The sequence below is a fragment of the Grampus griseus genome, assembly GCF_964374135.1.
Source record: "Grampus griseus genome assembly, chromosome: 1".
Lineage (NCBI taxonomy): Eukaryota > Metazoa > Chordata > Mammalia > Artiodactyla > Delphinidae > Grampus > Grampus griseus.
The window spans coordinates 17,534,746-17,561,480 of record NC_139017.1 but is presented as its reverse complement, the minus strand read 5'-3'; positions in this window follow the sequence as shown (position 1 = coordinate 17,561,480).

The following is a 26,735-nucleotide window of genomic DNA, read 5'->3' as shown; positions in this document are numbered from 1 at the left end:
AGTATCTCTATCTAGTTAATTTTGACAACACCAAGAGCTGGAACTCTAAGCCAACGGTTCCAAAAATAGTTTCTTTGAAAACAAAGATGCAATCACAATTAGATCGGATTGAAAAGTTCCCTGGATAATGTCTTATGACGTTCCTTTCAAAAAAACAAACATAATAAGCCAGCTCATGACACCAGAGGTCTCAAGAAAAAAACCACAAAAATGCATTTATCTCTTTTTTTGTACTTAATGTAAATTCTTAGCATAGAGACTTCATTTGAGTCTGTCTTTACTGTGCATCTTGCCTGTCTCGGTTAACATTGGACTTAAATGCAGACTCCCAAAGGACGCTTTGCTCATTTCATGTCACCATACGAGTGATAAGTAACAGCACTCTGAGATAGGACCTTCCAATTAGAGACGGTTCTGTATAACTTTGAGAAAGGGTATGGATTCTTTGTGGTAATCTTAAAGACACTTTGAGGCACCCTCTTTTCATGCCCTCTGAGCAAATAATAGAAGACAGTTACACATTTATGGAGTTTTCACTATGTGTCAGGTATTGTGCCATGCATTTAATTGGAGTATATTACTTAGTTTTGATTATAATCCTGTGAGATATGTGCTATTGTTTTCAGTATTGTACAGATAGAGAAGTGATAGTGATAGATACAGAAGTGATAGTATGTACTATTGTTTTCAGTATTGTATAGGTATAGCAGTGATAGTATAGAGGGATTATTGCCAAACGTCATAGAGTTTGAGTTAGGAGTTAGGTGTAAGCTGACATAAAAACCTATCAAATTAAACAGAGTTGGACTCCAGAACTCATGCCCATGACACTCCACACAATACTGCTTTTCACCCTAGAATTTGAGAGAAAATCTCTTCTTTCACTCCCTCCGATTTTTCTGTCTTTGATCCACACTGTCCTCTGTCCATACCTGCCTGTATCCCTGAACAAATCTTAATTGTAGAAAGCAAGAAATTCTTCAATATCAAATCAAACAGAAGCCACAAATTAGGTATCATTTTTTTTAAAAGTGCCACCAAACTCCCCAGCCCCCAAAGCACGCAGAATCACAACAAAGAATCTCATCTACTTCCTAAACCTAAACCAGATTTTCTTTAATAACTAGCATACAAGAAAAAAACCTCTTTCTTATGTAATTTTGTTTTTCTGTAGGGTTTACTAGTAACACAATAGTAAATCTGCTTAGTTTTCCAGGGAAGATGCTTGTAATGGGGAGTGGGGGAAGGAACACATATTCATTTCCTGCAGGGTAACCACAGCCAGCTTCCAAGTGGTTAATTTAAGAGGGGTTCTGTCATCAGCCCCCAATTTTTTCTCTCAGATAACATAGATCTTGGGGTTCAGTCTAGGCTACCTGTCTAAGATGCAATAGTCAATCTGATATACTTCATGAACTCTCAACAACAAAAAGAAAGCCCGAGTATAGTTCCCTCCATGGTTTCAAAGACAGTTTTTTCATTCCTCTTCAGCAAACTCCAAGATAATATACCCATGGTTATGTGGAAGTGACAAAAAGACTCCACCTGCCTAAGGAGTTTCCCTCTTCCAGAACAGTAGATGTAACCCCTTGACATATCTATATTCATTCATTCAGTTCTTTTGACACAATTAATGAAGTCAGCTCCAAAGATGAATCTCTTTCTATAGATATGGATGCTAGTATATTTTTAATTAACATTTTCATAAATAAAAACCAAACAAAACTCTCACATCTACATAGCAACTAGTTACACTAACACACATACTCACAAACTCATTTAGATTTAATGCTTACTGTTTACTTATTACTTTAAATTTATTGTTGCATAAATCACACCTCCTGTTTATTGAGCCCTGCATCCCAGCTAATATTATGATATTTTACATGTATGGTCTCTAATCTTTATTATAACCCTCTGTAGCTGACACCATTTGGTGCTTACTCGATAGCCATTTTCTAGCCTGATTTTTCCTGCCACTACAACCTCAGACCTGTTTGAAGAAAAAACGTGGCCAGATTCAGACAATAAATCACCATTTCTCTGAACCATCATAAGCATCTAGTCGGTTTCTTATTTTCCTAGCCTCCAGAGGTGACTGTACAACACAGTTCTGGCTGATAAGACAACTGCAGAAATCCTGTAAGCATTTCTGGAAAAGGTTTTGATTTACTAATTAAAGGTGACAGACACTTGTTGCCTCCTTTTTTTCCTTTTGATTGCCTTGCGTGGACTGTGATATCTGGAATCACAGTGGCAATTTTCCAACTGTGAGGCAACATAATTAGGAAAGATTAAAAAATTGCAGAACTGTCAGCTATTATGCCCTTAGTTTATAACCATCTATAAATTCTACCTCCAGACTCAGTTGTATTTGAGATGCTTCTTTTTAAAAAAATTTTATTGAAATATAGTTGATTTACAATGTTGTGTTAGTTTAGTTGTGTTGTGTTAGTTTCAGATATACAGCAAAGTGATTCAGATATATATAGATATATATAGATATATATTCTTTTTTTATATTCTCTTCTATCATAGTTTATTATAAGATATTGAGTATTGTTCCCTATGCTATACAGTAGGTCCTTGTTGGCTATCTATTTTATATTTAGTAGTGTGTATATTTTAATCCCAACTCCTATTTTATCCCTCCCACCCCACCTTCCCCTTTGGTAATCATAGTTTGTTTTCTATGTCTGTGAGTCTGTTTCTGTTTTGTAAATAAGTTCATTTGTATCATTTTTTTTAGATTCCACATATAAGTGTTATATGATATTTGTCTTTCTCTGTCTGGCTTACTTCACTTAGTATAATAATCTCTAGGTCCATCCATGTTGCTGCAAACAGCAGTATTTCATTCCTTTTTATGGCTCAGTAGTATTCCATTGTGTGTGTGTGTGTGTGTGTGTGTGTGTGTATATATATATATATATATATATATATATATATCACATCTTCTTTATCCATTCATCTGTCAGTGGACACTTGGGTTGCTTCCATGTCTTGGCTATTGTAAATTGTGTTGCTATGAATATCAGGGTGCATGTATGAGATGCTTCTTTAAGCTGGGATCATTCAGGTTTTCTGTTACTTGCAGCTGAAAACACACCTCACTGATTTGCTTTGTAAGGTGAATGTCATTATTCTCTTTCACTGATGAGAAAACAGGGGCTCAAAGAATGTCATGTAATAGTAAATGCTTTTTTAAAAAATTTAATATACAGACTTAAACATCTACTGTATTCTTGGCATTGTATCAATTGCTAGGAAAAGACAAGACACAATCGTTACAGGCATGGGCTATACAATCTAGGTTCAGCACAGTTTCATCATAAATTAAAAAAATTTTTCTTTTAAATTTCATTTTCCTTCTTCACACCTTGTCAACCTAAAAATATCAGAACGGTCATTTCAGCTTGATTTTAGAAGAGCACAGTCTCTGAGGAAAAAGGAAACTTGAGTATTTCTAAAGGTGAGGAAAGCCTGGCCAGAAAACAAAGTCATACAATTGTGTTAAGTTGCTAAACTTATTAACCTAACTAGTGACACACAGTCTACTTAGAATTAACAAGAGCAGTAGAGGTTTTTTTTCTTTTTTTTTTTTTTTTTTCCGGTACGCGGGCCTCTCACTGTTGTGGCCTCTCCCGCTGTGGAGCACAGGCTCCAGATGCTCAGGCTCAGCGGCCATGGCTCACGGGCCCAGCCGCTCCACGGCATGTGGGATCTTCCCGGACCAGGGCACGAACCCGTGTCTCCTGCATCGGCAGGCGGACTCTCAACCACTGTGCCACCAGGGAAGCCCGAGCAGTAGAGTTTTTTGACTTTGTTGGGTACATACCTGAACCACAGAGACAAACTTGCTTCAAATCCTGAGCGAAATATTTTTCTAGGCATTAGTCCCAAGCAAAATGGCTCAAATTTCTGTCTCAGTTTCAAAGCTTTTCCTTCCTGAATCAGAAACAAACTGTTGCTTTAATTTTTAGTAAATTAAAATCAGTTAAGAGTGCCTAGCCCCAAAGCAGAGAAGATGGTTTGCATAATAACTGATTTCCCCTTTTAAAAGATGGACTTCTGCCTGCTGTCAAATGCGCTATAACCTTTTAAGAAAATGGAGTTCTCAGATCTCAAGCCTATTGGGTTGCAGCTGGCACCTGAAGCTGGGGGCACTCACAGAGCTGGTTAATATCAGCTGTCGGACTGTCAGAAAAAATAGGCTGAAGGGACATGATTTATTATTGGTAGACCTTGAGGCATTCCAACTTTCAGCTCTTCAACCCAATGGACTAACACCTCTGACTACCTCAAATGTGACCTTGCTGAATGCCTCCATATTCAAGGGTTATTAGAAAGGATTGAAGCAAGTGACCTATAATGATGAAGGAATCAGGATAGCTTCTGAACCTCCTCAGAGGTACTGTAATAAACTGGTCTCAGAAGGTCTTTGATGCAGCTGCCTCTGCATACTGTATATGAGCTTTCCACTCACTTGTTTCCTCTGTACTTTGGTAGCACAGCATGAAGCCCTACTATTAGAAACAAGGTTTATTGCTGCCTTGCAAACATTTATTGGGTAGTATCTAAAAACATAGTGTCAAGTTATAGTAATGTGTTGTTCCGGGAAACTTTTTGAGAATTTTAGTGTTTCAGAAAATGGTCTTTTGAGAATTCTTCTGTTTCAGAAATGAGAAGTAATACATACACACACACACACAAACACACACACACACATGGACACACTCACATATCCTTTGACTATTTGGTAGAGATGTACCATTTTTCTTTCAAGAAAAACATCTATTCCTAAGATAGATCGTTCTTGGACTTTTCAAGCAGTGTGCCTCAGACAGCAACTATCCACGTTTGTCATTTGCCTGGAGATATTATTTGCCTGTATTTATACAAGGTCAATGACATGTCATATATTTTAATTAATCCTCAAGAGAATTTATTTGGCCTTGCTATCTACTCAATCTAGCTCAAGCTTCTCTAGTTCACAAGAAAAGAGTACAGTATGAACTCCATGCAGATTTTTTAAAAATGTTACAAGAGAAGAATCATTGTGATGGAGATGTATACTGTGACATCTAATTATGGCTGTGCAAGTTCTCTTTTCCTCCCCACCACATCTGGAGAATGCCTCATATAGGGAGGTGCTCAGGAAATGTCTGTTGATTGAGTAGATGATGACAAAACAGATGTGTAAAAGGTGAAAAATACTATTAGTCTATGTATTTGTTTCTTGTTTGATGACAAAAGATTTTACCCATTGACATTGAGTTGTTTTTCACAAACTGTAGAGCACCATACCAGATGGAGTGACGAAAAATACATGAAGGACTTATTCCCTGATATCAAGGAGGACTCAGTTGAGTTAGGTTGAAAAATGAACAAACAAGTAAAGTGAATGCCATGTTAGTCCTTTTACGACATGCTCACCCTTCCTTGACTTGCCAGTTTGGCTGCTCACATTTTCTCCATGGAAAACTGCTTCCTACACTGCACTACACTACACTGCTTACTCCTGCCTGTTTCTGCCGTCATCTCCTTCATCCTCAGACTAGATTGCCACAGAGCCACCCATTTCCTCTCTCTTCCTTTCTCCCTGGTTCCTGTTCCCTTCCTTCTTCCAGTTTCTCAACTATCCTTTAGATTCCAACTCCCAGCTTTGGATTTATGTCAATTCTTTGGTATGTGTGTTTCCATAGTGTCCTATACTTATCTCTGTTTAGGAGAGGCACATTGTATAACTCCAGGGATGTTTGTTATTATTATGCACATTATTATTCTATTTTCTAAGAAAAAATTGGTGGTCACCTGACGAGACCATCTTCTAACACCAAATTATTTAAAGATGATAAGAAATGAGACAATGTTCTCTTTATTTACAAAATGTTGTAAGTGAAAGGCCTAGATTACTTATAACTCCCCTAAAAGGGGATTGCTTGTTAGGACACTAGTTATATAATTAATATCTCAACTGCAGTGTTATGGAATGAATTGTGTTTGCTCAATCAATCAATACATCACATCTTCTTTGGGAAACCTCCCTGGGCTTCCTCAACACTGGGAAGATGTTTGTCCCCTGTGATACTAGTTCATTATAAACATCTCCTTTAGGTCCCTATGTTGTAAGTGACTGTTTTCTTGTCTATCTCTGTCACTATATTGTAATCCCTTAGAAGGCACGGCTGTTTCTTCTCTTCAGTGTATACCTAGAGCTTAACGCAATAACTGGCATGTGTGTGTACTTAAGTTTTCACTGAGAAAATGATTAAATGAGTCATTTACTTTCTGGATGTTTCTGACTATTATTGTTACTATGACTCATGGTCACAAGCTCAAGATTGGTCCCTACACCTGAGGATTGTATCTCTCTAGTTTGCATGACCCTTAGATTTCATTCCCCCTCTGCTCTGTCCTGGTCCTTGAGTTCCAATTATTCTTTGGCTTTCAGATATAAGCACAGTGTGAGGAGCTATTAATTCTGACATACAAGTTTGTGGCAGGAAAGGAATAGATTCCAGGGAATGTCTCTGGTCCTTCTGACGCTATCCTTCATTCCCAGAACAGAATAATCCTTTTCTTAAGTTTTATTTTCTTTCCATTTTTACTTCTTCCCCCTTATCATAATTAGATGAGATTAGTATGAATTAAGTCTCTAGATTAATATGTTTGCAGACAACAGAAAGCATCACTTTCAGCACTTGTTAATCTTAGTAATTGATACATGCTATACAATGGAAAGTTACACATATTTCTACATTTGCCTTTTCTATTGGCTCCTGAGAGAGTTTTCCTTTAGATAGTGCTGTGATAATGACAACCCAACTATACTCAAAACCATATTAGTGGAAACTCACTAGAAGTCAACCTACTTGGCCAAGATTGATTGACTTTAATGTTTACAAAATTTTATGTTATGTTTGATGTGAAGACTTATTTTAGGAGAAAATGCACTTTTCAAAAAACTGATCATGTTTAGACAAGGTAGTTCTAGTTTTAAATATGATACTGAAAAGCAAAACAAAATAAAACATTCAATTTTTATTTAAGATGGTGGGCAATTTGCTTTCTTTTTGTCTGGGTTCTGATTTAAATGCCTCAATTCTGCTTACTGCAGAACTAAGTAAACTAAAACTCAAAGGAAAAATTTTAAAAATGATTTTTATAGCAATGACATCGTTATATAAAATGTTGGCATTTCATATTTTCCAAACATAACCTTGGAAATAACAGAATACAAGTTAAATTTTAAAAGTTGAAACTAATCCAATCCTCTATTTTTCTTTCCATTTTTTTCTAAACAAGCTTTTTTATTGCAGCTTTTACTTTGCATAATAATATATGATGAATAGTCCAGGAAAGACCCAGTGGGTACATTTCTCTTAGAAATAAGCCTCACTGCACTGCAATAGGAGGTCAAGTTCTAGGGCAGCATGCTTATATAATCATGTAAGATTTTCCTTATTGCTGAACAATTGACCACCCTAGGCATTTGTCAAATATGTAAATCATGGAGGCACTGATCACTAGAAGACTGAAAACACAAATCACTCTGTTCAAATGCATCCCTGTTTCTAGAAAGACAGTATCAACTCAAAACACATCTCCTACTAGCAATAGTAGTAGCAATATTATCTTGGTATACCAAAGCTACATATTAAACATTTTAGTACTTATCTATTTAATTTTTCTGAATTGTTATACACATGGGCTAGAAAATATTTTCCTTGCATATCTTCTAAAATAATTCTGAGAAACTATAAATCCTCTTGTAATTTTGTTTGATATATAAAATATTTCACTGTAACTTGAAACAACTGCCAAAGATTTAATTCTCATTGTCAATGTTTACTATTATAAAATAATTCTATAAAATTGATCACAAAAACTGAAATGTATTTTCATTAATAAATATCAAACATAAAAATGAAAATGTTATCGGAGAGTTATTGAATCTCTTTATAGATGTATCGGGATTTCCCTCACTCAATTATTTAATGAATATGGGAATGAATATGATTTATTATCAGGAGGAGGCAGGGTTAAGTGGAAATTAATAACAAAGAGAAGATAAGGCACTGGGCCATTAAAAAGTATGGGGACAATAAAAGGGTACTAATTATTTTTTTGTTATGAACATTATTTAGAAGAGAATCCAGAATGTATTTTTATTAAGGTATGCCAAATCTAATAAATATACAGTACAGATAAATATGCAGATCAAAAATTGACAAATGAGAGCAAATTTTGGATAAAAATCAGTGAAAGTATTTTCTGAGTCTGAGTGAATGGTTAAGAAAAGATAAAATGCTAACCAACCAACTCTAATAGATATTTCTTTTATTTCAAAATGTAATGTTGAGCTATAAGAAGTAATTATGAAACTTTTTATCTCTTTAAGATCATGCAAAATATGTAACTGAGACATGAGATGAATGAAAGTATTAATCAAGCTCTTTCTTTTTATTAGGAATGGGGAAAATGAAGACAGGGTGTTTTGCAGTAAAGTGGAATATACCAGCATACCTTTTATGACTCTTGATTATTCTAATCCTAAAACAGGGAGATAGGTAGATAAATAGATGATAGATAGATAAAGGCACAGAACTTGCCATGAGTTTGCTGCCTGAATGACATCAGGTTCTACATGCTTGAGTATTTCTTATCGATTATATTCACTTTGCTTCCACAAAGTCTATCCTTCTGGGTGAAAGCAATCTTTGACAATACTTGTGGAATTAAAGAGTGAGGTCTTTAGACAAAAGTAAACATTATCGTGATCCTAGCATAGAACACTACAAATATTCTGAATTCAGAATACTTCAACAAGGGCTCATATAACTCCCATTCTTAAGCACAAGTTTTGCCCTTAGCAGAAATATAGTCAAGACAAGGAAAGATATGAACCTCTAATGTGAGTTTATGGTGAGTCATTAAAGGAGGTTTGTCAGACACAAATATTTCATAATGTTCCTTATTTCCTTCCCTGGAGAGTTTTACACTCCAGTATAGTGTACCACAGTATGATTCAGGATGGACAAGAATGACTTTTCTTTGGTAAACAAGCAAGATAATGAATTTGTAAGGGGACCTGGGAATAAGAGAACCCGGCTGATGTCATGAACACAGGCGAGTTCTCAGACACCAGTTTTAAGGAACAGTAAACATATGGAATTTGAGGATCTAGAAGTTGTCTCCCTTAACGCCATCCATCACCATATACCTCCTAGGAAAGTGTCTTTAGGCTCCCAGGGGCACAAATAGAATTTATTGGTCTGGATAGCCAGAAAATTTAGAGGTAGAGTGAGCAGGAATCAGGGTTGATGTGATTTAATGCCAGCTGGGTTCAGGAAACTACCAATGGAGGAACTTGCAAACCCCAGTCCTCTCCTATCCTGGGGATGCAATCAACCTTAGGATAAGACCAATTATTCTTTCAAAGTTTCATTCCCCCAACCCCTCCCCCAGGCTAGATAAAACCAAGCTCCACTGGGGAGGCTGGTTGCCTTGAGGATGGTTCTTAACCCTTCCATCTCCCATCACTCCAAGGGAGAATAGAAGAAAACCAAAACACTTCAGAGACGTCATATAGCAGGAAGGAAAAAAAGACAACTCACTTTTTAAAATATGTCAGGCTTGTTGCTGTTTTTTTTAATTGGAATATAGTTGCTTTACACTGCTGTGTCAGTTTCTGCTGTACAGCAAAGTGAATCAGCCATACGTATACATATATCCCCTCTTTTTTGGATTTCCTTCCCATTTAGGTCACCACAGAGCACCGAATAGAGTTTCCTGTGCTATGCAGTAGGTTCTCATTAGTTATCTCTTTTATACATAACAGTGTTTATACATCAATCCCAGTTTCCCAATTCATCTCACCCTGCCTTTTCCCCTTGGTGTCCATATGTTCTCTACGTCTGTGTCTCTATTTTTGCTTTGCTAATAAGATCATCTATGCCATTTTCCTAGATTCCACATATATGCATTAATATATGATATTTGTTTTTCTCTTTCTGACTTACTTCACTCTGTATGATAGTGTCTAGGTCCATCCACGTCTCTGCAAATGACACAATTTCATTCCTTTTTTTGGCTGAGTAATATTCCATTGTATATATGTACCACATTTTCTTTACCCATTCCTCTCTTGAGGGACATTTAGGTTGCTTCCATGTCCTGGCTATTGTAAATAGTGCTGCAATGAACATTGGGGTGCATGAGTCTTTTTGTATTATGGTTTTCTCAGGGTATATGCCCAGTAGCAGGATTTCTGGGTCGTATGGTAGTTCTATTTTTAACTTTTTAAGGAAACTCCATCTGGTTCTCCACAGTGGCTGTATCAATTTACATTCCCACCAACAGTGCAAGAGGGTTCCCTTTTCTCCACACCCTCTCCAGCATTTATTGTTTGTAGATTTTTGGTTGATGATGGCCATTCTGACCGGTGTCAGGTGATACCTCATTGTAGTTTTAATTTGCATTTCTCTAATGAGTAGTGATGTTGAGCATCATTTCATGTGTGTGTTGGCAATCTGTATATCTTCTTCGGAGAAATGTCTGTTTAGGACTTCTGCCCATTTTGGAATTAAGTTGTTGTGTTTTTGATATTAAGCTGCATGAGCTGCTTGTAAATGTTGGAGATTAATCCTTTGTCAGTTGCTTCATTTGCAAATATTTTCTCCCATTCTGAGGGTTGTCTTTTCGTCTTTTTTAGGTTTTCCTTTGCTGTGCAAAAGCTTTCAAGTTTCATTAGGTCCCATTTGTTTTTATTGTTTTTATTTCCATTTCTCTAGGAGGTGGGCCAAAAAGGATCTTGCTGTGATTTATGTCATAGAGTGTTCTGCTTATGTTTTCCTCTAAGAGTTTTATAGTGTCTGGCCTTACATTTAGGTCTTTAATCCATTTCGAGTTTATTTTTGTGTATGGTATTAGGGAGTGTTCTAATTTCAATCTTTTACATGTAGCTGTCTAGTTTTCCCAGTACCACTTATTGACTAGACTGTCTTTTCTCCATTGTATACTCTTGCCTCCTTTGTCATAGATTAGGTGACTATAGGTGTGTGAGTTTATCTCTGGCCTTTCTATCCTGTTCACTGATATCTTAAGAATTTCATTTTTACAGTTTTTCCATCATTATTAATTTTCAATCTCATTTCAAAGTACTTGGCAAAAGAGTCATTACCTTTCATGTAGCTCTTTTCCCTGAACACTGTGGAGTCAGCTTTCCCAACCCTCGGTTGGGAGAGAGGACCCATCTCTCCCTGAGAATGCTTATTCTCACTAGCCCTCATCTGGTGTCACCACAAAACGATTTCAGAAGCAGCACCTTGGAAGAAGCACATCAAAATAAATATTAAAATGGAAACCAAATTCTTTTTTTATGGATAAAAATGAATTTCAATGAGTTTAAATGGCTATAAAGTTCATTGCCTTTTATACTTGATGCTGGTTGTCGTGTCATCCAAATGTACAGTGTGGCTGAAAATCTTCAGGTATAACCCATTATTCTTTCCACACTCTGTGCTAAGACCTCTGGATTTGATCCTATGACTAGTCCTCAAAGAGGCTTTCATTATTGGACACTATGTTATATCAGGACAATTTTACTAAAAAAAAAAAAAAGCTGATTGATGAAATCTATGAGCCTGAAGTGTTTTAGAAGCTAAGCATTATGCTGAAATATAAAAGAGAGGAAAAAATTCCACCCTCTATCGACAAAAGTCTTCTCTTAACTGAGGAAGCTGGATGTACACCCATGAGACAATGAGCAATCCGTTAATCCAGGATAAGAAGGAATGTGACAAGCAATCAATAAGCCAGAGCAGGTGCTTTATACACATGATCTCATTTAATTCCACAATGAACGGGAAGGCACATATTTTTGTTTTATTTTATAAATGAAAATGGAAACTTACTAAGGTGAAGATAACTCAATTGGTAGATGAAGGATTTGAGATTCAAATCCAGGTCAATTTTGAGAAAACAGCCTCCCTGCTGTTTCCTGGTAGCCAATAATTCACCTCCTGGAAGCTCTGAATTTCTTGCTTATAACCTTGGGAGAAAGAATTATTGTAACATAAGTGTCAAGATATGAGCTCTCCCAGTATGACTTTTGGAAATCCTTTAATCTTCCTGTAGCGTACTTTTATCATTTATAAAAAGTAGATAAGATTTTTATGTTTATCTTCCAGACTTACTGAGCCAACAAAATAAAGCCTAGAGACATAGACCAAAAACCAACCTTAGAAATTGCCTAATCCAACACTTAAGTGTTCATTGATGAGGAAATGAAGAATTAAGTGAATTATGTAAAATCAAATAATAAATGAAATTCTAAGGATTACTGAAGGCTTCTGATTTCTAGTTCACTGCTTTTTAGTCTATGCAAATATGGCACTCTACAGTGGAGAATGCTATTAATTTTATTACAGATGTTTCTTTTATCATGCATTCTTGTCACATAACCTATTCAGGGAGACTGTACAGCAAATGTCAGTTCTATATGGTAGCTTACGCTTTGTTATTTGGTATTATAGCTAATAGATTAGACTTTGAGTTTAGATTAAGAGTTCAGGTTAACTTGAGGTTGATGTGTATTACCTAATAGATACACTAGTTTCCTTGATGTAACTTTCAGTTTCTTCTACCAGACCTTCATAACCCAGGGTATGGTTCAAAGAGCAGGGTTTAGTAACATCTTTAAGAAGTGGGGGGAATTCCCTGGTGGCCGAGTGGTTAGGATTCCAGGCTTTCACTGCCTTGGCTCCGGTTCAGTCCCTGGTCAGGGAACTGAGATCCCGCACACACTGTGGCACAGCAAAAAAAAAGAGAGAGAGAGAGAAAAAAAAAAGAAGTGGGGCTTTAACTTAGCAAATTAAATTCACAACTGTGGGAACTTCTAAATATATACTGAACTGCTCAGGAAATAAAAAAAATTGGTAGTACTAATATTTGTATAGTACCTGTAGCTTATAAAGTATTTTCACAATACTTTATATGAAGATTTCATTTTATTCATTTCCTTATTCATGCTTTCAAATTATTCTCTAATGGCCAAGCATGCCCTAGTTCTAGGAACAAAATCTGTCCTCTCTCAGAGCTTATAGTCTATGGCACATGTTTAGAAGCTTTTGGTTTATAGGTCCCTTTGAAACTCAGAGGTTCCATGAAAAAAAATGTACATTCACGTATATAGAATTTTACCTGTGATTCTAGATGGTCCATGGGTTATCACCTTAGCAAAGCCAAGTTTAGAGGTTTTAGGGAGTATGGACCTCTGGTCTCCTAGCTAAGAGTAACACTGTACTGTAAGTAGGGCAGGTGTTATGATTATCACTATTTCATAGAAGAATAAATTAAAGTTCACAAAGGTTAAGCAACTAACCCTGGAGCATATGGCTAATAAGTGAAAAGAATGCCACTGCTTCTATTTTCATTTTTTGAATTATAGAAGATATACTCATGGTATAAAAAACACGTATATCAAATAGTTCAGAAGAATGCAAAATGGAAATTGCTAGTCCTCAGTTCTGACTCCTTCCTATAAACCAGTTGCATTGCTAACAGGTAACCATTATTTATATTTTCTTGTTTATACTTTCAGGAACATTTGCTCCATGCATGTGCAAGCATGCCTACATGGATGTGGTTATACTCTACACACTATTCTGAACTTGATTTATTTGCTTAAACATTTTCCCATATTTATGCATATGGCTCTATCTCACTCTTTTTTTGTATATGTACCATAACTTATTTAACCAATCCCCTATTAAAAGCAAGTTAGAACTGTGCTATCCTGCTTTTAAATCCATGCTCTTTTCATTCCACTTGAAACAGAATAAAATCTCAGTTTCTTTAAACAGAAATAGAAAGAGGTTTCACCTCTGCTTTAGTCTCCAAATTGCTAAATCTAGTACACTCCTCTCACTCCCCACCAGCCTTCCTCATATGGTGGACGATAAATAATGTCCACTGTCTAAATCGCTGCTTCCACATCTTACTCACCTGCAGAGAGCCAAGTTTTAAACTCGGACTATGTAAGGAAAGCATTTTTAACCAAACTGTGTTGTTTGTTTCCAGAAATATCTAGCTCCATATTCATTAAAGTATTTTGGTTGCATATGACAAGAAACAAATCTTTCTGGCTTAAGTCAAGAAAAGAAATATACTGGTACGACTGGGTCTGTCCTAGCATCTGAGAAGTAAATGAACTCCAGGCACAAGGCTTGCTATTCAGTTTTAACACCCTGTTTTAATATCTGTTTCAAGATTTGGTGCTCATTTCTTATTTGCATAAGCTCTTCTGCTGGCCAGCATGAAGTCTAAAAATGACAGAGGAATTAGCTACTAATTAAATTTTTGGTGACCATTAGTTAAATGGCCACCAAAGATTTCCCCTCCATAAGATCAATATACCATAGAAGGAAACAAATATGTTCATGATATATTTCACCTGTTGGCTGCTATTTTTCTCATAGGTAAATGTCACCTCTGTAATAGTATATACAGATTTGCTTGTTTTATTTTATTATTGACTATACATGGGTTTCAAAAAATCAGAAAAAAGGCATGAAGGTCATGAAAATAGTTACTATGAGAGTCCTCAAAGCAAGATGTTTTAATAAAAATTAACCCATTGAATATTTTTTTTAATGAATTAAACATTTTTTGACAAAGTTGTGGCACTAAAATTTCATTTGAGGGCATTGAAAATATTTCACTGAGAGAATTTGAAGATTTAAGCTAAAACTTGTTATAGAAAACATTCTTCACTTAACTGTTAGAAAGGGTATAGCATAATGAATGGTTAAGAGCCACACACCCTTAGGAGCAAAGGTAACTTTGTTCAAATCCTGTTTCTGCCTCCTGTTCATTGTGTGACCCTGACAAATCATGTAATTACAATTTGCTTTCCTCCCAGTTTCTTTGTATTTAAATAGAGATAATAATAATAGTACCTACTTTATAGGGTTGTTGTAAGGATGAAATAATACCTGATATGTAAAAGTTTGGAATCATTAGTAGTGATAATACATTCAACCTGTTCCATTTCCTTCATTCACCAAAAAGATAAAGGAGATAAAGTTTTATTTAAAAGAATTGATATTCCATATCTTTGTATTAGATTAAATTTCTTTTCCTTTGCAATTGTTTTGTTGAGAGACCATCAATAGGCTCAGAACTTGACAATTTTTAATAACATGATCCACAGTTGTTAAGATATAAAATGCTTTTGTAGATGTATTGGTTCTGTAATGAATAACTGAAGTTCTCTGACCATGGTTAGCTCTTCAGAGTTTTGAGTATGACTCTTGAGTTAACAATTGTAAAAAATGTCTGGATGCCATGATGAAGATTCACCATATCATTTGTAAGACTGAAAAATATATTCAGCCTAGACTCTAAAGATTTAATTTCAAAAATAACCATAATAAAATGTATATTCTATTTTTAATAGTCTTTTCCTATGATAGACAGCAAAGCTCCAAATTTGAAACTAACTTTAGTGTTTGAGATAAATTCTTCTAAATTAAATTTAGAACAAATTCTAAATTTATTTTAAAATTATTAAAATAAAAAAATAAAATAAAAACTTTCCAATTTAATTATAAATTAAATTTACATTTAAAAACTTATAAGTTCTAAATTTTTATTTTAAAGTTTTTTGAAATCTCAATCTTTCTTATAACTAAATATACTCTATTTGTCAATTCTATTAGTATGGATTATTAAAATATTGATATGGCATTATAAGAATTATATTCTAGTCACTTTCCAAAGTGATGGAGCAATTCTGACCCCAAGTTTATGCAGATCATTTATTCTAAGCTTTATTATGGTTTGAAAAGAAATAATTTCTTGGAAAATTTGTGTCAATATTATTTCATTTTTACATGATTTTAGCAAGTATAAATGAGTCTTTAAGGACAGAAAAGAGATGCAGTAAATTAGGGGCTTCATATTTTTTCAAGCAAAGAAATGTCTAATAAGTGCATGTTAAAAGTGACTTGAAAACCCACCTTCTGAAGAAGATATCAGAATGAAAAAAATTAGTGACATTCAATAAGAATTGTAAAGAAATTCTTTCTCCTGGATAATTTCAACAGAAGTAGTGAAGAGAAGAGAATTTACAAGAATCCTACACTCAAGTAGAGCTGGGATGAGGTAGAGGAAAGTCAATTTACCACTTCATGGATGAGGGGTATTAGAACCAAAATCTTAACATCTGTCGTATAAACTCTTGGAAGGTGTCCCTCTGTAATTTCCCTAAAATTTGACCACTGAATACACGTTGAGAAATTAGATTGATGAATATAAATTAATTTCTACAAGTCTTGAAAGTGTTAATAATACTTTGCAGGTATTGTCCTGTTAGATATACTAGGGTGTACTACCGTTAAGACCTTATAAGCCACGTAATGATTTTGAGGGAAAGCTAAAAAATTAAAGATGCTTTGAATAAAAGAGTAACAGTGAGTACTAATGAACACATTCCTTATTTGACAGAAAAAATTTTGTCAATACATCACTATAAAATCTAGATATTCCCCTGAGTTTCATTAGCATCTGCAGAGAAACCAATGACATTTCACACCTGAAAATTTTTCATTGATATAGTTATTTATCTGACATTCCAGAAGCATTCAAGGAGACATATGGTTGTAGTAGACAATGTTGGGGGTGTTTTCCATGTTTGATGTCTCTCCCACAACACACATACACATATGGACCCCTGAAATCATGTTTATTCCATGAGACTGTATTTCCAGCCATAGCTGATTGGAATAGGAAACCACTAGTCCTAAACCATTTTATGTATGTATGTATGTATATGTTTATTTTTGGCTGCATTGGGTCTTCGTTGCTGTGCTCGGGCTTTCTCTAGTTGTGGCGAGTGGGAGCTACTCTTCATTGCAGTGCACGGGCTTCTCATTGCGGTGGCTTCTCTTGTTGTAGAGCATGGGCTCTAGGCGTGCGGGCTTCAGTAGTTGTGGTGCATGGGCTTAGTTGCTCCGTGGTATGTGGGATCTTCCGGGACCAGAGCTCGAACTCATGTCCCCTGCATTGGCAGGTGGATTCTTAACCACTGTGAAGTCCCCTTAAACCATTTTAGACACGCTTTCCCTCTCCTTAGAGTTTGGAATTAGGATGAAGCATACTAGACTCTACTAGTCTTTTGAACTGAGAGCACATAAACTCCAGAGCTATGAGATAACATCCTGTACTTTATGCTTGGAGAGGCAGAGGAATAAGTCTACAGAGAAATATGAATGAAGCAGGAGAATAGAGAAAAGCAAAATCAGAGACTGAAAGAGAAGGATAGTCTAAGATAGGGTTTGCTATGATTTCCGGTGGTATTTCTGTTGCTTTTCTAGGCCTTTTTCAGGCTCCACTACACTTCCTGCCTTTGGAATCTGTAAGGAATACTGCATTCTTGCAATAATTTTCTTCTCTTATTGCGTGGTCTTCTCAGAAAACCACTGTCCATATGAGGAAATAGTACATATTTTTCACTCACCAAATATCTCCTGAATGCTTCTTATATCCAGAGTACTGTGTTCTGTGCAGGATATGAACAAATGAACAAGGTAGACGTGACATGGAGCTCATAATCTGAAAGACAGAAATTAATATGGTAATTAGTTGAGGATGTACAAAACTTGCTGTGGGCATGATAATAACACCTGACCTGGTCTAAAGGCATTGTGGAAACTTTCTATGAGGAAGTGGTATTTAGGTTGAGGCTGATGGATGAAAAGTATGAAAGCAACAAGCTTTGCCGGTGTGTGAATTAGAAACCAGCCAAATTTGCTTCCCAATTATACATACCAAATGTTGGGAGGAAGCACATTACACTCAAAATTTTTCACAGGAAATTTGTACAGTTAGAAGAACAAAGGAAGAAAACCAAATGTGGAAACAACATTTAAAATGAAAGTGAGGAACAATTGACATATTTCTCAACCCTCTCTCCCAGTGATTCATGATTCCAAGCATTTAAGACTTTCTTTCAAACCCAGAGGTTAAAGTAACATTTAAGGTGTTTAACAGAACTTAATTAGTAAAAACAAGTTGACCTCAGCAAGTTATTATCTCTTTATGTTAGATGAAAGGAAATTACAGATAACTGAAGCTCGCCACATGGGATGTAGAGCAAGAGTTACATCGATTTTGTCTTGAGGGAAACTGACTTCAACTTGATTAATCAGCTAATCAAATGTCTCTGTTTAATTTTAGTTTCCTTATCAAGTCAAAGCAAAACCTTTCAGAGCACACCATCTGTGTAAACACAGCAGTTATAGGTGAGATGAGATGGCTTTCTCTCTGTGCAGGAGTCTTTTCTTAATTTTTTTCCTTTTAAGTATGGCTCTGCTAAAGAACACATACTAAAGAACACAGCTAAAGAACATCATATTTTAACCAAAAAGACACTTGCATTTTAAAATGCTAGGTTAATATTAATAATTAGCTAGGTAAGTATAGGCAGAGAGTGTGTCAGGCAGGAATAGCTCAGTGAAAGTCCCAAGGCAAGAAGGAATGCTAAAGATTGTTATAGTTGGCCAGAGGAGCATGAGGGGGGAGAGTGGGAAAAGAAACTGGAGAGATAAGCATGGGCCAGAATATGTAGGTTTTTGAGGCTATAGTAAGAATTTGGAAATTTATCCTAAAAGCCGTCAAAATGTTAAAAGCAGAGGAATGATATGATCAGATGTGCATTTTAAGACAATGCGTTAGAGGGAATGGATATAGAAATTTTTGTTAGAAAGTGATTGCATTAGTTTGTATGGCTTAAACTAGGCTACTCATAATGGTTAAACTTGAGAAAGGGGAACGGAGGAGATTTAAGGAGTAGAATTTATTGGCTTGGTGATGAAAGCATCCCCAAAAGAGGAAAATTCAACAAGGATGGACACATTTGTAGGCTGTGCCATTTGCTTTGATTGGAAACACTGGAGAGGGGGTGGGTTTGGGTCAAGTTCACTTTTGTTCATGTTGAACTTGAAACTCTTGTGAGACATCTAAAAGGAGAGGCCAAGTAGGCAGTTCTGGAGCTCGAGAAGCATATTTGAGTACAATTTTGAAATTAAATGCTTATTGGTATATAGAGGATACATGAAGGAACAGATATACTTAAGACTGTAGAAAGTAAGAAGAGAGAAGAACTGGGATAGAGCCCCAAGATGCTCCAGGTTTTTAAAGTCCAGTAAAAGAGGAGCTAATAAAGGAGCCTGGAAAGAAATAATGAGAGAATGTGAAGAGATCCCCTGGGAAAACTTTTGTTATGTCCAAAAATGTTTTGTGGGGCAAATTTCTAAATAATCCTTGAGAACTTTGGAGGGATCTCAAACTTATCTTCAAATTACAGAGAATTACATTGATTGTGACAAATTAGCCACCAGTCATCCACATAGCTAGCTTTGTGGAAGAGTGATACTAGCATATAAATATGCTTTCCCTTGGTGCAGAACTCTTACTTCTCTACGATAATTAATAGCCATTCTCTAGAGGTTCTTCTCAAAGCTTTGGCAGAAAGTCAGTGAAAGGGTATAACACTTTGGAAGAATGGAAATGCGAAATGACAATCGGCAGAAGAGGTAGGCTTTAGAATTCCCAATTTACATTTGGAGCTATGGAAGTGTATCCAGAAGGCTCTGCAATCTCCCCCCAGTTGCCCAATGGGAATAGGAGAAGATAACATTGTTCCCGGAACAGAGTTCAGAAACCCATATGACTGGAGTGCACCTGGCCACTAGAGGGCTCCAACCCTATCACCTCAGGTGATAGTTTGTTGTAGAGTACACAGACCCTACAACAGAGTATTTCAAAGACTATCTGTGAAATGAATGTATTTTTGTACATTTCAGTCATACAATAGAGTTAGTGTTAGAAACACTGACTGAGAAAAAAATAGATGAAGTGATTATGTTTCCCTCTGCTTGGAGGTCTTTTCCCAACTGCATATAATTTACACAGGTTGGCAAACTACAAAATTCTTTGTTAGCAAGTTATAGTATACAATTACTTCTTAAATCTGTTTGTCTTTGTTTCTTTACCCTCTTGTCCCTGTGAACAATTTTATTCTTCTTTCCTTCTTCATGAAACTGCAAAGAGAAAAAAATTAAACTAAAGCAGAATGTGGGAAGCTCTGCTCTTTTCCACATTTGTCCTACTGGTCTACCACAAACACTTTCCTAACACTCCTTAACATGTACAAACATAATGTTAAATTATTTTCACAGTCTCAAATCAGGACTCATGCTGTGACAATGAAACAACTTTTTAAAGTAAGTTATTCTGTCACCATATATTGCCCCCAAATCCGTCAAGGATAGGCCAACCATGCTGGAATAGACCCAATTTAGAACCCGTCTACTTCAGGCTTTTAAACAATGTTTAGAGTGACCTTGGGACACAAATTTGGGTATGGGGCTAAAGGAACTGTAAGAGGCAGCCCATGAGTTTAACCTTGTCATTCCATCTCTGGGCTGTATCTACTAGATTTACATCATGGGATTCCTGGGTATAAATATTTGATTCTGGCTGCATATTTCTCTTTCTCTAAGAAAGGTGGATTCTCTAGGCATAGAGTGAGATAAGAACTTTTTTCTGCTTTCTTTTCAAAATGAGTTGGCTCTACTTTGGGACAAGAGTGTTTAAAATCCCCAGCAGATCTCTGGGGATTTACTACCAGCTCACAGTTTCATTCACCCCTCCCCCCCATTTTCAAGGAATTATGGGGCAGAGAAGGCCACCATTCAAGGTTGACAGTCAAATATTATGACCTAGACAATCCAAGATAAGTAGAATCTCATTTGGAGCAGTTGTACATCCAGTAGTATGTGGGCACAGAGAGTTACTATACAGCCTCTTTTCTAATCTCTTAGTGATGGAACAGAATCACACTAAGTGCATCAGAATGCTATCTAGTCTCTGGATGAGCTGTACATATTTCTATCTGATGGATTTCTCCTGATTTTATCCATGCTGGGTCATTTAGGACTTCCATGTATGTCATTTCTGTACATATTTTATGGTATCAAAATAAATCATAAAATACAGATAAATAGATGGTAGGTCTTGAACTGATTCATGTTTGCTAAGTTTCTCACTAAATGCGTTATTACACTATAATTGATGCCATTTAAAAATTTTACAAAATTTGTCTCAAATACTTTTTTAACCAAAAATCATAATCAGACAGTTCATCTGATTCTGGATTTTACTCTGTGCATTTTCCTTTGATCTACTGACATTACCTTTGACCTGAGAAAATTTTGAAATAAACTAGAATATATAAAGAGAGGAATCAAATATCTTCTCCTAAAAGCCACTGCTGAGATGCCTCCCAAATGCTTCTTGATTACTAACAGAAACAACATTCAAACACAGTTTGAGAGGCACCAAGGAGAACATTTTTTGTGATTGAAACAGCAGGTGGATATTCCTTGCTAATTATAGTACAAGTACAAAAATTTTAAACTTGGCAAGAGTGTCATCTCTCAATAGTTTCCTTTATCCATTAAAAACTTTGCCATTGGGACAATGCGACTCTAAGATTTCTCCGCACTGCCCCTTCTGTTTTATTTTCTTCCACCTTTCCCATGAATTAATCACAAAAGAGTTTGGAGGTACTGGTAAAGATGAGGATGGACGTTTCTATTTGTTACTCTGGTCTCACTTCTGTTTGGAGTTTTCGTTAGTTTTCAAGTGAAACTTGTTCGTATAAGATGTGTGCGCTGTGAAGGGGAGGGAAACAGTAGAGAAGAAGAGGGGAAAGTTGGCAGGGTAGAGGAGGGGGTGGTGAGATACTATCCCAAGAAGCCTTTCTACTTGAAAAAAATGCTGTAGTCTTAACAGAAAATGAATCATATGTAGACAGGAATGACATCATAACTCTTTTCTCTTCTTACTAAGTTCCAAAGCCACAGAGTCAGTCTGCTGTATCTATTCTAAATCAAGCTCACCTAGAATATTCCACTGGCTTACTGTGCCAAAAAGAATCTGACAACAAATATACATTGATTTGGTCAGTCAAATATATGCTACCACAAAAATTGAGACAGCTCGGGCAGTAATAGACCCTGGAGTTATGCTGTTCATAATTTCTGCTTCTATTAAATATTATGCATGGGTCCCTGTGTTAGTTCCAATTTACTATTATGGTGAACTCTTATGGAGGAGATCTGTTTGCCATGTGGTTACAGGCATCTGTTGAATATCAGGAGATGTAATCAAGTGATTGGCCAAGAACTCCATTAGAGATGTTGTGTGCATTTTCTGAGTTGCTAACACCACCTAAAGTATACTGACCTACAGTAGTACAGCAATGCATTCGAACTGAGGAGCACAGTGACCAGCCCAAGCAGTTAAAGTATTTTAAATAAATGGCTATATTTCCCACTTATTACAATTTCAATACAATTTTTTTACATTCCACTTTCAGAACTTTGAAGTCTCAACTCAAAATATCTGTGAATATGATTCTTTTCGTATCTCAGAACTCAAGGGGCTGACTTGAGTTTGGGGTAAAGTATAAAGTGAGGAAGTACAGTTGACCCGTGAAATGCAGGGGTTAGGGGTGTTGAACCCCTACACAGTTGAAAATCTGAGTGTAACTTTACTACTAATAATAGTAGTTAGTATTGACTGAAAGTCTTACTGATAACATAAGCAGTCAATTACCACATATTTTGTATGTTATGTGTATTATATACTGTATACATTATACAAAAATACTGTATTCTTACAATAAGGTAAGCTAGAAAAAATGTTATAAAGAAAATCAGAAGGTAGAGAAAATACATTTACCAGTACTGCAATGTATTTATTAATATCTATAAGTTTACGTTGCCTGTTTACAAGATGAATTATCTGTCAGTACCTACATCAATACCGTCTTACATGATACAAAATACTGTAGCTGTTATGGGTATTATTAACACTAGACATCGAAAACAAAAAATAATGTGAAAAATAAATTTATATTTATTGACATGTATAATTGATAATGAAGAATAACATTGACAATGAAGAAGCAGCAGTAAGATTGTGTTATGGTAGCCTAGTGTAATTGATATGATTGCGTCACGGTAGCCTAGCCTATACACTAAGGAATGAATCATTATAAAATTTTTATGGCTTACAATATTACACTCATATTCATAGTACAGCATTAGAAACATTGTCACATTTTTAAAAAGCACACTGACCTGTGATGATAGGCTGATAATGCAGTTTCTCCAAGGGGAGAGGCATACTGTACAGTAATGTAATTCTTTGAAAGCAAAGTTAAAACACTAAGAAAACTAATGCATTATTAATTTTATATTAAATATCATTCACCTTATGCCTATGTAAAGACAGACTAGTATCTACATATATTTCATTCATTCATGACAAAACTAACTTTTAAATTTTTTGATACTTCTAGGCTATATGGGTCATCTGAGAGTTTTTTCAAATTGTTGCAAATCCTTTCCAAATTTTCCAATACCTTAATTGAAAAACATCCAAGTATAAATGGACCCATGCAGTTCAAACCTGTGTTGTTCAAGGATCAACTGTTATATAAAGGCAAATGAATATACTGTAGTGGGAATGATCTGGAATTCAAAACTTTCCTAAACCAGAAAGTGATAGTATGCCAGTCTGGAAACTGAGACTCAGTCTATATGGGACCAAAGCTTGAGATGTTGTTGTTTAATTTAGTCAACAATCCAGATAGTCTTTCAAGATATAAAACTTAAGAAGCATATATGTGATTTACAGCTTTCACCAATGTTTTCACAATGCTATCATCTAGATGCAATTGCAATCTCATCTGAGCAGCAAAAATATTGCATTGACTTAAGCATTTTTGTGCCACCTTTGTTTAGAGTTGGCGACGTTTTTGAAATAAGCTAGTTTTTTCCATGTGTATATTTTCTATTCCTCTATTTGCTAAATTCTCTACTTTCAGCTATGCATAAACCCATATTTATACAATCATGTTTTAAAAATAAAATTTACAATAGCCAAGGCATGGAAGCAACCTAAATGTCCATGGAGAAACATTGGACAAAGAAGTTTGTCCAAACTTTGGATAAAGAAGATGTGGTATACACACACACACACACACACACACACACACACACACACACACAATGGAATATTACTCAGCCATAAAAAAGAATAATGCAATTTGCAGCAACACGGATGGACCTAGAGATTATCATATGAAACAAAGTAAGTCAGAAAGAGAAAGACAAATGCCATATGATATCACTTATATGTGGAATCTAAAATATTACACAAATGAATATATCTACCAGACAGAACCAAGACTCACAAATATAGAGAACAGACCTGTGGTTTATGGATGAGTATTATGCCAAAGTATAATGCTTATTGAGTGGAGGCACAGGCAGCCTGTGATCAGATCCACTTCCTCTAATCTGTATAACCTCATACAGACATCATGGGGATGTTTGCTCAGACCTCCTCCAGGGGAACCTGCTACAGGGAACTAGTTGGCTGACAGCCTCCAGATGCCTTTGGATCCAGCATCATGCTGGTGCCAAGGCCACCTTTCCCTTGGGGGCTGCTCCCAGCAAGGAACTGTACGTGGCAGGGCTAACAGTGCTGCCCATTCCTTCCAGACCCAGGAATCTTCCAGTGAGCATTGGCCTGGCTGAAGCTATGTCAGCACTGTGCTGTCGTCTGAGCTCTTCTGACTCAAGCCTTCCTTCCCTCTCTTCCTTTCACAGCATCCAACCTGCATTGTGGTCTGAAGATTCTCCATGCTTACTCCTGCGCCCTTATTTTTATTTCTCACAGCTATTTCCTCAATAAATCTCTTGCACATCTAACCTGTCTTCTCGGAGGACCTAAACTGAAACATTTTTTAACCCCTCTGAGCTTTAATTCCCTCACTGATAAAAGAAGGCTAGAAATGACAACTACATCACAAAGTTTTTTTAAGGATTAAGTAAATAATGTAGGCAACATTTTGGGCACAGTTATGGTGCAGTTGTTAGCACCCAGCCATATATATCCTCTATTGCCAGGGCCTCTGGGATGGCCACTGGCCAGTTCCTGCCTGTCAGCCCCGTCCTTGCTTCTTCTTCACCATGTGGTGACTACTCTCTGAACCCCGTGGGCATGGACAATCTTTCCTCTCTTCTAAGATCCTTTCAAAATTAACAACGGGTCTTTTCAGTCAATGATTAGAGCATAGCACCCTGACAGAACAGACATGCATGAAATATTTTCTGACCTATACGGCAGGCACGTTCCATTAACCTCCTCTCAAATCATTATGTGTCTAAACAAACAATGAATAGGAATTTAAAGGTACTCCTCATCCCACTCACCACTAATATACAACAAGGTTCTCCTGCAAAGGAACCTTCACACGTGGAAATCCAGAAGCTAAATGGCACCTGGTGTGTTTGAGGAAGAGCCTTCCTGCTCCTGGAGTACATACATATAATATATTATATGGTATATGTAATATATAGTACGTATAACATATAATAATATAGTATAATTATACTATAAAGTATAATTTGTATGAAGTATATAATATAGTATAATAGTGTAAGTACAGAATAGTATAATACATTATTATATATTGCATATACTATATATAATATATAATATATATTTATATATAAATGGTACCTGGTGTGTTTGATGAAGTACACTGCTGCTCAAGGAGTATATATATATATATATATAAAATATGTAATATATAATATTAGTTATATTAGTATTAATTAACATGGTATATTGATATATTACATATTAATAAATAACCATGAGATAATAACTGTATAGTATATTTTATATTTTATATATAAATACATATAATGTTTGTTTTTCAATGTTTTTTTAAGCAAGAGAAGTAACAAAATGGTGGGTGAAGTAACGTAGGACCAAAAATTCAGTTCTGTCCTGGAACTCCTGATAGTAACTTAGATGACACACTTCCTGATACGCAACAGAAACCCTCCTGAGCCCACCAAGAATGTCCTCAAGCTTGGACCTTCAAAGCTGTAAAGCCCCGGGCCCCCTTTACAGTTAATCACAGCAAAAACTGCCTGAAGACTGGTTGAATATCCCAGGCCAGTGGAGGGACAGTGTGCCTCTCTCATGCCAGACAGTGCTCATCCGGTCTGAGGCTGCAGAAGCAGCCCTGCCCCAGGGGTCTGCTCTCCCCCTCTTTCCTTCCCTCATGCCCAGGACAGAGGATAACTCTTGGACTGTGCTTTGCTGTCCTACACTTTGCCTAAGGTGATTCCACAATCAATTTGCGGCAATAGCTTTACTGAGAGTTGACCAAAAGTTTGAAGAAGAGTGAATTAGGGGTTCAAAAAAGTCACCAAAATGTCCTTCATGACATTTTTTACAGACTTACTTATGTCACTTACTGGCAAATGTTATAGCCAGGCTTAAAGGATAGAAAAGACATATATACTATATATACTGGGCTATTACAATGAAATGTATACTATGTTGCTAGTTGGTCTCCAAGCAAAAATGGAAATGGTTTGAATTAAGAATTTGTGTCTCTCTTCAACAGATCAATAACTAATGGTGAACAAGCTTTCCTCCTTGGTAAGGTGATTCACTGGGCATTGGTTTGTCAAAACTGCTTAGAGCAGTTTTGAATTCAGAAGTTCTTTAAAGCCTTTAATTCGAAACAGATTGTTCAGCTTCATCTCCCCCTGCCTTCCTCAGCCTTCATA